Source organism: Ranitomeya variabilis, chromosome 2, assembly GCF_051348905.1.
Source record: "Ranitomeya variabilis isolate aRanVar5 chromosome 2, aRanVar5.hap1, whole genome shotgun sequence".
Lineage (NCBI taxonomy): Eukaryota > Metazoa > Chordata > Amphibia > Anura > Dendrobatidae > Ranitomeya > Ranitomeya variabilis.
The window spans coordinates 219,204,398-219,218,603 of NC_135233.1; positions in this window are offsets into that span (position 1 = coordinate 219,204,398).

A 14,206-nucleotide genomic window follows, 5' to 3' on the forward strand; every position below is an offset into this window, starting at 1 on the left:
GGGTTAGGGTTAGGGGTAGGGTTAGGGTTAGGGCTAGGGTTGGAGGTAAAGTTAGGGTTGGGGCTAAAGTTAGGGTTGGGGCTAAAGTTAGGGTTAGGGTTTGGATTACATTTACGTTTGGATTAGGGTTGGGATTAGAATTATGGATGTGTCAGGGCTAGGGGTGTGGTTAGGGTTACCGTTGGGATTAGGGTTAGGGGTGTGTTTGGGTTAGGGTTTCAGGTAGAATTGGGGGGTTTCCACTGTCCAGGCACATCAGGGGCTCTCCAAGCGCGACATGGCGTCCAATCTCAATTCCAGCCAATTCTGCGTTGAAAAAGTAAAACAGTGCTCCTTCCCTTCCGAGCTCTCCCGTGCGCCCAAAAAGGGGTTTACCCCAACATATGTGTTATCAGCGTACTCGGGACAAATTGAACAACAACTTCTGGGGTCCAAGTTCTCTTGTTATCCTTAGGAAAATAAAAATTTGGGGGGCTAAAAATCATTTTTGTGGGAAAAAAAAGATGTTTTATTTTCACGGCTCTGCATTATAAACTGTAGTGAAACACTTGGGGGTTCAAAGTTCTCACAACACATCTAGATAAGTTCCTTGGGAGGTCTAGTTTCCAATATGGGGTCACTTGTGGGGGGTTTGTACTGTTTGGGTACATCAGGGGCTCTGCAAATGCAACGTGACGCCTGCAGACCAATCCATTTAAGGCTGCATTCCAAATGGCGCTCCTTCCCTTCCGAGCTCTGTCATGCGCCCAAACAGTGGTTCCCCCCGACATATGGGGTATCAGCGTACTCAGGACAAATTGGACAACAACTTTTGGGGTCTAATTTATCCTGTTACCCTTGTGAAAATACAAAACTGGGGGCTAAAAAATCATTTTTGTGAAAAAAAAAAAAAAATTTTTATTTTCACGGCTTTGCGCTATAAACTTTAGTGAAACACTTGGGGGTTCAAAGTTCTCAAAACACATCTAGATAAGTTCCTTGGGAGGTCTAGTTTCCAATATGGGGTCACTTGTGGGGGGTTTGTACTGTTTGGGTACATCAGGGGCTCTGCAAATGCAACGTGACGGCTGCTGACCAATCCATTTAAGTCTGCATTCCAAATGGCGCTCCTTCCCTTCCGAGCTCTGTCATGCACCCAAACAGTGGTTCCCCCCCACATATGGGGTATCAGCGTACTCAGGACAAATTGGAAAACAAATTTTGGGGTCCAATTTATTCTGTTACCCTTGTAAAAATACAAAGCTGGGGGCTAAAAAATCATTTTTGAGAAAAAAAAAAAAAATTATTTTCACGGCTCTGCGTTATAATCTGTAGTGAAACACTTGGGGGTTCAAAGCTCTCAAAACACATCTAGATAAGTTCCTTAGGGGGTCTACTTTCCAAAATGGTGTCACTTGTAGGGAGTTTCAATGTTTAGGCACATCAGGGGCTCTCCAAACGCAACATGGCGTCCCATCTCAATTCCAGTCAATTTTGCATTGAAAAGTCAAATGGCGCTCCTTCCCTTCCAAGCTCTGCCATGCGCCCAAACAATGGTTTACACCCACATATGGGGTATCAGCGTACTCAGGACAAATTGCACAACATTTTTTGGGGTCCAATTTCTTCTCTTACCCTTGGGAAAATAAAAAATTGGGGGCGAAAAGATCATTTTTGTGAAAAAAATATGATTTTTTATTTTTACGGCTCTGCATTATAAACTTCTGTGAAGCACTTGGTGGGTCAAAGTGCTCACCACACATCTAGATAAGTTCCTTAGGGGGTCTACTTTCCAAAATGGTGTCACTTGTAGGGAGTTTCAATGTTTAGGCACATCAGGGGCTCTCCAAACGCAACATGGCGTCCCATCTCAATTCCAGTCAATTTTGCATTGAAAAGTCAAATGGCGCTCCTTCCCTTCCAAGCTCTGCCATGCGCCCAAACAATGGTTTACACCCACATATGGGGTATCAGCGTACTCAGGACAAATTGCACAACATTTTTTGGGGTCCAATTTCTTCTCTTACCCTTGGGAAAATAAAAAATTGGGGGCGAAAAGATCATTTTTGTGAAAAAATATGATTTTTTATTTTTACGGCTCTGCATTATAAACTTCTGTGAAGCACTTGGTGGGTCAAAGTGCTCACCACACATCTAGATAAGTTCCTTAGGGGGTCTACTTTCCAAAATGGTGTCACTTGTAGGGAGTTTCAATGTTTAGGCACATCAGGGGCTCTCCAAACGCAACATGGCGTCCCATCTCAATTCCAGTCAATTTTGCATTGAAAAGTCAAATGGCGCTCCTTCCCTTCCAAGCTCTGCCATGCGCCTAAACAATGGTTTACACCCACATATGGGGTATCATCGTACTCAGGACAAATTGTACAACAACTTTGGGGGTCCATTTTCTCCTGTTACCCTTGGTAAAATAAAACAAATTGGAGCTGAAATAAATTTTGTGTGAAAAAAAGTTAAATGTTCATTTTTATTTAAACATTCCAAAAATTCCTGTGAAACACCTGAAGGGTTAATAAACTTCTTGAATGTGGTTTTGAGCACCTTGAGGGGTGCAGTTTTTAGAATGGTGTCACACTTGAGTATTTTCTATCATATAGACCCCTCAAAATGACTTCAAATGAGATGTGGTCCCTAAAAAAAAATGGTGTTGTAAAAATGAGAAATTGCTGGTCAACTTTTAACCCTTATAACTCCGTCACAAAAAAAAATTTTGGTTCCAAAATTGTACTGATGTAAAGTAGACATGTGGGAAATGTTACTTATTAAGTATTTTGCGTGACATATGTCTGTGATTTAAGGGCACAAAAATTCAAAGTTGGAAAATTGCAAAATTTTCAAAATTTTCGCCAAATTTCCATTTTTTTCACAAATAAACGCAAGTTATATCGAATAAATTTTACAGTTAACATGAAGTACAATATGTCACGAGAAAACAATGTCAGAATCGCCAAGATCCGTCAAAGCGTTCCAGAGTTATAGCCTCATAAAGGGACAGTGGTCAGAATTGTAAAAATTGGCCCGGTCATTAACGTGCAAACCACCCTTGGGGGTGAAGGGGTTAAATAAAAGGAATGTTAATGTTAATGCTTTTACATTTATTGTTAATTGTTGTTATGTTAATAAAAGAGGCTGCTGTGGCCTATATTATTCCAACTAAAATTTGGTCTCTGTCGTTAATCAGGGTACGGGGTGGGGGGGGGGGAATAATGGTTGGTTGTCATTTGCTAGTTCACGGAGCGTCTTCGACTATACCAGTGTCAAGGATATATAAAGTATGTACACTCATATGCATAACACATGTAGCTACACTGTTACTTGTCCCATGTCCAGAAACAAGCTCTCTATCCTTCTCCTGCTACATCTGGTTCTCGATCCTAATTTTGCAGGTCGGGTTAGGCTACTTTCACACTAGCGTCCTACGACGCACGTCGCAATGCGTCGTTTTGGAGAAAAAACACATCCTGCAAAGTTGCCCGCAGGATGCGTTTTTTCTCCATAGGCTTGCATTAGCGATGCATTGCGACGCATTGCCACACGTCGCATCCGTCGAGCGACGGATGCGTCGTATTTTAGCGGACCGTTGGCACAAAAAAAGTTACATGTAACTTTTTTTGTGCGTCGTGTCTGCCATTTCCGACTGCGCATGCGCAGCCGAAACTCCGCCCCCTCCTCCCCGGACATCACAATGGGGCAGCGGATGCGTTGAAAAACTGCATCCGCTGCCCCCGTTGTGCTTCTATTTCACAGTATGCGTCGGTACGCTGACGCTAGTGTGAAAGTAGCCTTACCATGGTAACTTAGCATACTCCTTTGAGGTTTTGCTCTAAGGCCTTATAGGCCGGCTGGTTCTTGCCACTTGCTGCCTGAGAAATCAAGTAGTTGGCATTCCCACTACTACTTTAACCCACCGCATGTGCATTTTACTTAGTTTCTCTTCCAGTTCTGCTACATCACTCAGCTACATCGCTGGATTCTGCTGCATTGCCATACTCTATTCTTGTACATCGCTGGGCTCTGCTACAATGCTGCAGTGAGTCTCTTGACCTACTCAATATTACTCAAATGTATCTGCTACATTATCACAGTGAGTCTCTTGACCTACCTAAATTTGCTACATCACTGGGCTTTGCTACGTTATTACAGTGATCCTCTTGGCGTACTCTACTCTGTTACATCACTGGGCACTGCTACATTATCACAGTGAGCCTATTAGCCTGCTCTACTCTGCTACATCACTGGGCTCTGCTACATTATCACAGTGAGCCTATTAGCCTTCTCTACTCTGCTACTTCACTGGGATCTTCTACACCATTACAGTGAATCTCCTGGCTTACTCAAGTCTATTACAGGGCTGGAATCCGTGGCATTCCACCAATGGCAGGAGGCCATGTGGCCAACACAGTTGAAAATAATGATGAAGGAGGGAGCATTAGCGGACGCTTCCTCCTCAATCAATCTTCCTGGGCGTCTGACATCTCAGCGTAGTGTTTTCACAATGAAGTCGCTATATGGAGCAGCTGAGCTGAGATGTGTGGCGCTTCAGAGTGCTTGCTGCAGAGGCCGGAGCAGTGAGGAAACAAAGATGAGAGGTCAGTATTGTATTTATTGTTTTAATTGTACTAGCCATAATACTGTATGGAGGCTTATGTGCAGTGCGTTATATTGTATGGAAGGCTATGAGGGGGATGCATTATACTGTATGGAGGACTATGTGGTGCATTATCAGTATGGAGGACTATGGGGCGTGCATTATACTGTATGGAGGACTATGGGGTACATTGTCAGTATGTAGGACTATGGAGTATGCATTATACTGTATGGAGAACTATTGGGTGTGCCTTATACTACATGGAGGACTATGGAGTGTGCATTATTCTGTATGGAGGACTATGGGGTGCATTATACTGTATGAAGGACTATGGGGTGTGCATTATACGGCATGGCGGACTATGGGATGTGCATTATACTGTAAGAAGGACTATGGGGTGCATTATACTATATAGAGGACTATGCGGAGAGCATTATACTGTACAGCAGACTATGGGGTGTGCATTATACTGTATGAAGAACTATGGGGTGCATTATACTGTATTGAGGACTATGGGGAGTGCATTATACTGTGTGGCGGACTATGGGGAATGCATTATACTGTACAGCGGACTATGGGGTGTGCATTATACTGTATGGAGAACTATGGGGGTGCATTATACTGTATGGAGGACTATGGGGTGTGCATTATACTGTATGGCGGACTATGGGGAGTGCATTATACTGTACAGCAGACTATGGGGTGTGCATTATACTGTATGGAGAACTATGGGGGTGCATTATACTGTATGGAGGACTATGGAGTTAGAAAGAAGGAATATAAACCAGCTCACCCATGATGCATAAACCAAACCTCGGGAGCACGGACCCGCTGTGTCCAGGCGTATAAAGTCCAAAAAAGAAAAGAATGTCCAGCTTCACCGAGTCCGTAAAAAAGAGTTTTCTTTATTCACAAGCTTTAAACATGGAGGATACAGACTTCAGCACGAACCATATGGGTAAAGGCCCCGTCTCACATAGCGAGATCGCTAGCGAGATCGCTGCTGAGTCACTAGTTTTGTGACGCAACAGCGACCTCAGTAGCGATCTCGCTATGTGTGACACGTACCAGCGATCAGGCCCCTGCTGTGAGATCGCTGGTCGTGTCGGAATGGCCTGGACCTTTTTTTGGTCGTTGAGGCCCCGCTGACATCGCTGAATCGGTGTGTGTGACACCGATCCAGCGATGTCTTCACTGGTAACCACGGTAAACATCGGGTTACTAAGCGCAGGGCCGCGCTTAGTAACCCGATGTTTACCGTGGTTACCAGCGTAAATGTAAAAAAAAAAAAACAGTACATACTCACCATCTGATGTCCGTCAGGTCCCCCGGCGTCTGCTTCCTGCTCTGACTGACTGCCGGCCGGAAAGTGAGAGCAGATCACAGCAGTGACGTCACCGCTGCGCTCTGCTCTCACTGTACGGCGGCTCAGTCAGAGCAGGAAGCGGACGGCAAGGGACACCGAAAGGCGAGTATGTACTGTTTGTTTTTTTTGGTAACCAGGGTAAACATCGGGTTACTAAGCGCGGCCCTGCGCTTAGTAACCCGATGTTTACCCTGGTTACCCGGGTGCTGCAGGGGGACTTCGGCATCGTTGAAGACAGTTTCAATGATGCCGAAGTTGTTCCCCTGATCGTTGGTCGCTGGAGAGAGCTGTCTGTGTGACAGCTCCCCAGCGACCACACAGCGACTTACCAACAATCACGGCCAGGTCGTATCGCTGGTCGTGATCGTTGGTAAATCGCTATGTGAGACGGGGCCTTAAGAATCTCAACGCGTTTCTGGAGACTAAGCTCCCTTAATCATGTCATGATTAGGCTCTGCAGACACATGCAGAGACAGGAGAATGTTCATATGCAGCTGATTGGCAAGACCTAATTCAGCTCCTGATTGTTACTTGTGATCGTGCTGTGACTTCCTGCTGTGCTAGAGGCAGACAGAGCTGCTTTCTTCAAATTCATATGAGAATTGCTCACCTGGCTGCAGAAAAAAAACTTCTTCCTCCAAGACATTGGTAAAGTGGAGAACAGTTCTCATACACGTTAAATGCCTCTGGTGTGGAAGCTTTTGTGTCTACAATCATGTACGGCATCACACCCATGTGTTAATCCGCAAAACAAATTATATCATGCTCATGATTTACACTAATGTAATCCTGTCTCAACCACAGAGAAGTCCAGTCTTCAAGTCAATGCAAGTAAGCAAGCTGACTTCAAGAGCAAATGCAAAAGAAGAGCCATTAACTGCTGGCAGTAAATAATGTCCATTTCATGGATGGATCTCAGAGTGAGACAATTCTTTCCTGTTGTCAGTTGCTCCATGTTTTACACTTGATAATGGTTGGGAAAGTTTTACGGCTCTTGCACATTACGACGCAGACTATCTAGAGCATTAAATAATTTAATATGGTGTGTACCTTCTATAATGGTGTTCTTCCAACCACAAAATGTGATCCTCACATGCTGCCCTTTACTCCAGACTAGAAGTAGGTTGATGGAAAAAAATTGCTAAGGGCAGTATGAAAACAGCACAATGGGGGCACCTCACCATTATTAACACAGAGATCTAATGAGTAACATTTCTCCTTGTGCATAGTGACAAGCCAGGCGTGGGATTCCAGTGTAAGGAGACTTATAGGCAATTCATGCTCTTCTGGGAAATTAAATATGCAAAATGACTCTTCAGAGAGGAAGAGCACTTGAACCCTAGTGCCACCTATTGGAAGTAGTAATTCTAAAAGTCAATACCGACCTTTTAATGAGCCTTGTCATATGACTTAGATAAGATGTCAATCCTCATGAAAGGATCCATATTAACTTTTAGGATGGCTACTTCCAATAGGTGTCACTAGTAGAGTTGAGCGACTTTTACTTTTTTCGGATCGAGTCGGGTTTCGCGAAACCCGACTTTGTCAAAAGTCGGGTCGGGTGAAATTGGCCGATTATTGCGAAAAGTCGGGGGGGCCGACTGAAACACGAAACCCAATGCAAGTCAATGGGGAATCAAAGTCAGCAGTGGGTGGACGACAGGAAAACACCTACAGTGCCCATTTTAATGCCAAAAACATCAATTCTTATTACTTAAGCTTGTCAATCTTAATTTACTTTATAATAATAGTTAGGCATTGAAAACTGGGGGTCATTTGGCTAAAGTTGTGGGGGGGTAGGGCTGGCTCAAGATTTTCGTGGGCCCAGGAAACGCGGAATACGTCACAGCAGTGGAGCAGGGAGAGGTAAGTATTTAAACTTTGCAAGTGCTGTGATCCTGAGCAAGCAGGGGGGCCCACTCGTTGGCACTGGCACAGGGCCCCTCATAGTACGGCGGTGTGTTTGACGGCGGGTGGCGCCTCCCACTGGCAGAGACACTTTTGCATACTATGAGAGGCCCTGTGCCAGTGACGTCGCCAATGAGTATGCTCCCCCCCACCTGATGAAGGAACCTGCACTTTCATCTGCACCTTCCTCTTTGTCCCCGTGTAAGGTGCTATAGTATGCGGGAAGGGGAATCTGACTTTCAGCAGGGTCAGATCCTGGCTGTGTAGAGTGCAAGGGGAATGTAGTGGTCTGGGTCAATGTACCAGCAGACTCATCTAGCAGTGGCTGGGCAATGGGCAGGATGAGGAGAAAACACAGATATAGGTCCAAATAATAAAGTAGGCTAAATGCAGTTCAAAATTGGTAACAGGACTAAACAGGCAGCATTGCTTTGTTCAGTGGAGGAAAACTGTAATGAGTGGCAGACATAGTTGGTAGGCCCAAATAATAAAGTAGGCTAAATGCAGTTCAAATGTGGTAACAGGACTAAACAGGCAGCATTGCTTTGTTCAGTGGAGGAAAACTGTAATGAGTGGCAGACACAGTTAGTAGGCCCAAATAATAAAGTGGGCTAAATGTCTGCCAAAAAATTGTTCATAAATAAACAGGTGGCATAGCTAGGTACAGGGATGGGCTCCTCTGCTGAGTAGCAGACAGTGGTAGTAGGCGCAAAGTATTAACTGGTCTAAATGGAGGCCAGGGCCCCTGTATATTTTAACTATCATCTATCATTTCAACAAATTTGTATTGGCAGTGCCATTGAAGGATTTAACAGCACAGACTACACAGTGGTGGAGCAAGGAGAGGTAAGTATTGCAAGCGATAGAGCACTGTTCGAGCTGGGGGGGAACACTCTCTCGTGGGCGGCGGTACTGGCACAGGGCCCCTCATATTACGACGGTGTGTCTGACGTTGGTTGTGCACCGCCACTGTCAGAGACACTTCATTGTACTATGAGGGACCCTGTGCCAGTGCCGTCGCCCAAGAGTGGGCCCACACACCTGTCCAGGCAAACGGCACTCGCACGGGTGCTTGCGCCAGGTGGTGACCACGGCCCTGTGGTGGAAGTCAGCCCATTTAGGGAGGTATAAAAATGGCCTATGGTGGACATTCAGCAGCTGCAAATGGAGGAATTGGAGAAGTCAGTAAGAGGAGGCCAAAAGCAAGACATTTTTCAGGCAAGCTACGTGTCAGCAGGGGAAAGTGGGGCAAAATAAGTTGAAATCCATGATTGGTTCATTTTAATGAAGGTTAGATCATCAACATTTTGGGTATCCAGACGTGTCCTTTTTTCGGTCAGTATTGAACCAGCAGCACTGAAGACTCTTTCTGATAGCACACTAGCAGCAGGGCAAGCGAGCTCCTGTAATGCATATTCTGCCATTTCAGGCCAGGTGTCTATTTTAGATGCCCAGTAATCAAAGGGGAATGACCTGTGAGGGAGAACATTGATAAGGGAGGAAAAGTAGTTCCTAACCATACTGGACAAATGCTGCCTCCTGTCACTTTGAATCGATGCAGCAGTACCTGTCGTGTCAGCGGTCATTGCAAAATCACTCCACAACCTGGTCATAAAACCCCTCTGTCCAACGCCACTTCGGATTTGTGCACCTTTAACACCTCTCGTGTGAGAACCATCACCGCCGCTGTGTGCTGGGAATGCCTGAACCAAACGGTCTAAAAGAGTTGCTTGTTTGGTAGCCAATATTTGCTCAAGGTTCTCATGTGGCATGATATTTTGTAATTTTCCTTTATATCGTGGATCCAGGAGGCAGGCCAACCAGTAATCGTCATCGGTCATCATTTTGATAATGCGGGGGTCCCTTTTTAGGATACGCAAGGCATACTCAGCCATGTGGGCCAATGTTCCAGGTGTCAATTCACTGCTTGTGCTGGGTTGAGGAGCACTTTCTTGCAAATCAACATCACTTGTGTCCCGCAAAAACCCTGTACCTGACCTTGCAACGCCACCAGTTTCTATTGCCCCCTGAGAAGCATCCTCCTCCCATAAATATTCATCCCCATCATCCTCCTCCTCCTCCTCTTCGTCCGCCACCTCGTCCAGGAGAGTTCCCTGAGCAGACAATGGCTGACTGTCATCAAGGCTTCCCTCCTCCTCGGCTGCAGACGCCTGCTCCTTAATGTGCGTCAAACTTTGCATCAGCAGACGCATTAGTGGGATGCTTATGATGGCGTTGTCTGCACTTACCAGCCATGTGCATTCCTCAAAACACTGAAGGACTTGACACAGGTCTTGTAGCTTCGACCACTGCACACCAGACAACTCCATGTCTGCCATCCAAGTGCCTGCCCGTGTATGTGTATCCTCCCACAAATTAATTACAGCACGCCTCTGTTCGCACAGCCTCTGAACCATGTGCAGTGTGGAGTTCCACCTTGAACCTTGCGGATCATCCTCCTCCGCTTCTGAGCTACTGGCAGCGGCACCCTCTTCCCCCAATGGCTGCCAATCTGGGTCAACAACTGGGTCATCTATCACCTCCTCTTCAATGTCATGTGCACCTTCCTCTGTGTCACCATGTAAAGTGCTATAGCGTTTGGGACGGGGCACCATAGTCTCATCAGGGTCAGATTCTGGCTCAGTACACTGCGAGGGCAATGTAGTGATCTGAGTCAATGGAACAGCATAATAATCTAGCTGTGGCTGAGCATCAGTGCACTCCATGTCCGATTCATCTTGTAATGGGCAGTTAACAATTTCCATTTCTAACCCAGGCACGGTATGTGTAAAGAGCTCCATGGAGTAACCTGTAGTGTCGCCTGACGCATCATTCACTTTTAGTTTGGGTGAAGGACACAAGGAAACATCTTGTTCCTGACCAGGAGCATCCACTGACGACTCGCTGCTTTTATATTTGGAACTTTCTGAAGAGGAGGCGAAAGAGCAAGAGGCTGAGTCAGCAAGGAAACCAAAACTTTTTCCTGCTGCTCCGGCTTTAAAAGCTGTTTTCCTACTCCCAGATAAGGGAGCCTTCGAGGCCTTGTGTAGCCAGACGATGACGCTGGCTCAACACCTCCAGCCTTAGATGCTATTGTGCTTTTGCCACTACCACCAGATGCACCACCACCACCATCAGTACCAGCTGGCAACCACCGCCCACTGGCTCCTCCACCAGACTTCCTCATTTTTTGGAAAATCTAACCAAAATAACAACCAACTATATAGTACTGTAAAACAAGGTAGAAGGTGTATATAAACTTGTTGAGAATTTAACCTCCCTTTTTTAGGGGGGAGACTGAACCAAAACTCAGGCCCTGTGCATAAAACAACACAATGTAAGTGGCAGAAAGTTGCTGGCTGATATACGACAAACTAACAGGACTGAAGTATATCCACTTTGTGAGAATTTGAATCCCACTTTTTTTTGGGAGACTGAACCAAAACTCAGGCCCAGTGTATATAACAACGCAATCTAAGTGGCAGAAAGTGGCTGGCTGACATATGACAAACTAACAGTACTGAAGTATATCCACTTTGTTAGAATTTGAATCTCACTTTTTTTGGGGGAGACTGAACTAAAACTCAGGCCCAGTGTATAAAACAACACAATGTAAGTGGCAGAAAGTGGCTGGAAGATATATGAAAAATTACAAGGACTGTAGTACAATTTCAATCTCCCTACAATGATCTCAGGACAAGTGTGGCAGCAATAAAAAGAACTGCTGCACACAAGTGTGGACAAAAAAACAAGATAACTGTGCAGAAAGGAGCAACAGGATTTTTGCTTTTAAAAAAGCAGTTGGTTTGCACAGCAGCGTGCAAACAGCAATGCAGCTATCAGGGAGCCTTATAAGGCAGCCTAATAAGCTACAGAGCTGATGCACAAAAATATAGCCTCCACTGTCCCTGCAAAAAAAGGTGGTGTTGGACAGTGGAAATCGCTACAGCACAAGCAGTTTGGAGGTTAATCTTCCCTCCCTAACTATATCCCTTCTTCTGATGAAGCTGCAGCAACCTCTCCCTATGCTAAGATCGGCAGAAGTAAGATGGCGGTCGGCGTGCACGCCCCTTTATAGCCCCTGTGACACCGCAGAAGGGAAGCCAATCACTGTCATGCCCTTCTCTAAGATGGTGGGGACCGAGACCTATGTCATCACGCTGCCCACACTCTGCGTCCTCCTTCATTGGCTCAAAAATGGCGCTGAAAGCGTCATATGAAACGCGACTTTTGCACGCAGATTGGCGACCTCATGGCCGATCCCACACTAGGATCGGGTCGGGTTTCATGAAACCCGACTCTGCCGAAAGTCGGCGATTTTTGAATTTGTCTGATCCGTTTCGCTCAACCCTAGTCACTAGACTTTCAGGATGGTTACTTCCAATAGGTGGCACTAGACTTTCAAGATGGTTACTTCCAATAAGTGGCACTAGACTTTTAGGATGGCTACTTCCAGTTGGTGGCACTAGACTTTTAGGATGGCTACTTCCAATAGGTGACACCAGACTTTTAGGATGCTTAATTCCAATAGGTGTCACTAGACTTTTAGGATGGCTACTTCCAATAGGTGGCACTAGACTTTTAGGATGGTTACTTCCAATAGATGGCACTAAACATTTAGGATGACTAATTCCAATAGGTGGCACTAGACTTTTAGGATGGCTACTTCCAATAGGTGGCACTAAACATTTAGTGTGGCTACTTCCAATAGGTGGCACTAAACATTTAGGATGGCTAATTCCAATAGGTGGCACTAAACATTTAGTATGGCTAATTCCAATAGGTGGCACTAGACTTTTAGGATGGCTACTTCCAATAGGTGGCTTTAGACTTCAAGTTCTCTTCCGCTCTGAAGAGGTAATTTGCATAAATTATTATGACAATAAATAATAGTTATTTGAAATAATTTAGTAGCCACTTAAAACTTGTGCCCGAAGGGTTGAACTCTAATGAGATGGTTTGGGATGAGTTGGACAAAGAGTGAAGGCAAAGCAGCCAACAAGTTCTAAACACCTCTGGGAATTCCTTCAAGACTGTTAGAAGCCATTCCAGGTGATGTGCTGATGAAGCTCCAAAGAGAATGCCAAAGTGGGGGTAAAGCAGTCATCAGAGTAAATGGGGAGTACTATGAGGAATCTGAGGATAACACATATTCTGGTTAGTTTCACATGTATTTGTTTACTCCTTACTGTATTTCCACGTGTTCTTTTGTGGTTTTGCTGACTTCATTCTGAATCTATAAAGTGCACATTCCAGTAAGAATGAGGGGAAATATTGCTTGATCAGATGTCTTTACTTCTGACTGGTACTATCTGGGCCAACATCAGGGCATTACTGCCCTAACTGGTGCATGGGGCCCGATGACCAGAGAGGGCCCGCATGGGGCCCACTCTCTTCTGGTCATCGGGCCCCAACGGCAGGCTTCTGCCAGTGCAGTAACTGAACCTGGGTCCGAGAAGCAGGTTCAGTTAAATTCTATTGCCGTGCGAGGCAATAGTTAAAAGCTTTCTCCTAAAAAATTGTTAAAAGCTGCCAGCCAATCAGAAGCTGGCAGCTGACGTCAGCGCGTACGTCGCCAGCGTATGACGTCATTGTACCTGTAACTGTGCACATTGATGTACCTGTAACTGTGCGAATTGATGTACCTGTTGTGCACATTGACGTACCTGTAACTGTGGGCATTGATGAACCTATAACTGTGCACCTTGACATACTGTAACTGTGCACATTGATCTACCTGTACCTGTGCACATTGATGTACCTGTAACTGTGCACATTGTTGTACCTGTAACTGTACACATTGATGTACCTGTAACTGTACACATTGATGTACCTGTAACTGTGCACATTGATGTACCTGTAACTGTACACACTGATGTACCTGTAACTGTACACATTGATGTACCTGTAACTGTACACATTGATGTACCTGTAACTGTACACATTGATGTACCTGTAACTGTACACACTGATGTACCTGTAACTGTACACATTGATGTACCTGTAACTGTACACATTGATGTACCTGTAACTGTGCACATTGATGAACCTATAACTGTGCACCTTGACATACCTGTAACTGTGCACATTGATGTGGAGCGCCCCCAGACGCAGGGCCGCGGGGTACTCGGTACCGGGCCTCTGTCTCAGTTCTGGGGTTGTCACGGTGGCTAGACCCGGTCCGTGACCCTGCTAAGGGGCGTCCAATGAAAGTTGTAAGTGGTGGTGCGCGATGCAGGTCACGATGAATAACGAGGACACAGGGTTGCAGTCTCTTTACCTCTTTACTGAAGGCTTCAAGGTCCTCAATCCAGAGTACGGTTAACAGGGCTGTCTGAGACCGGCCG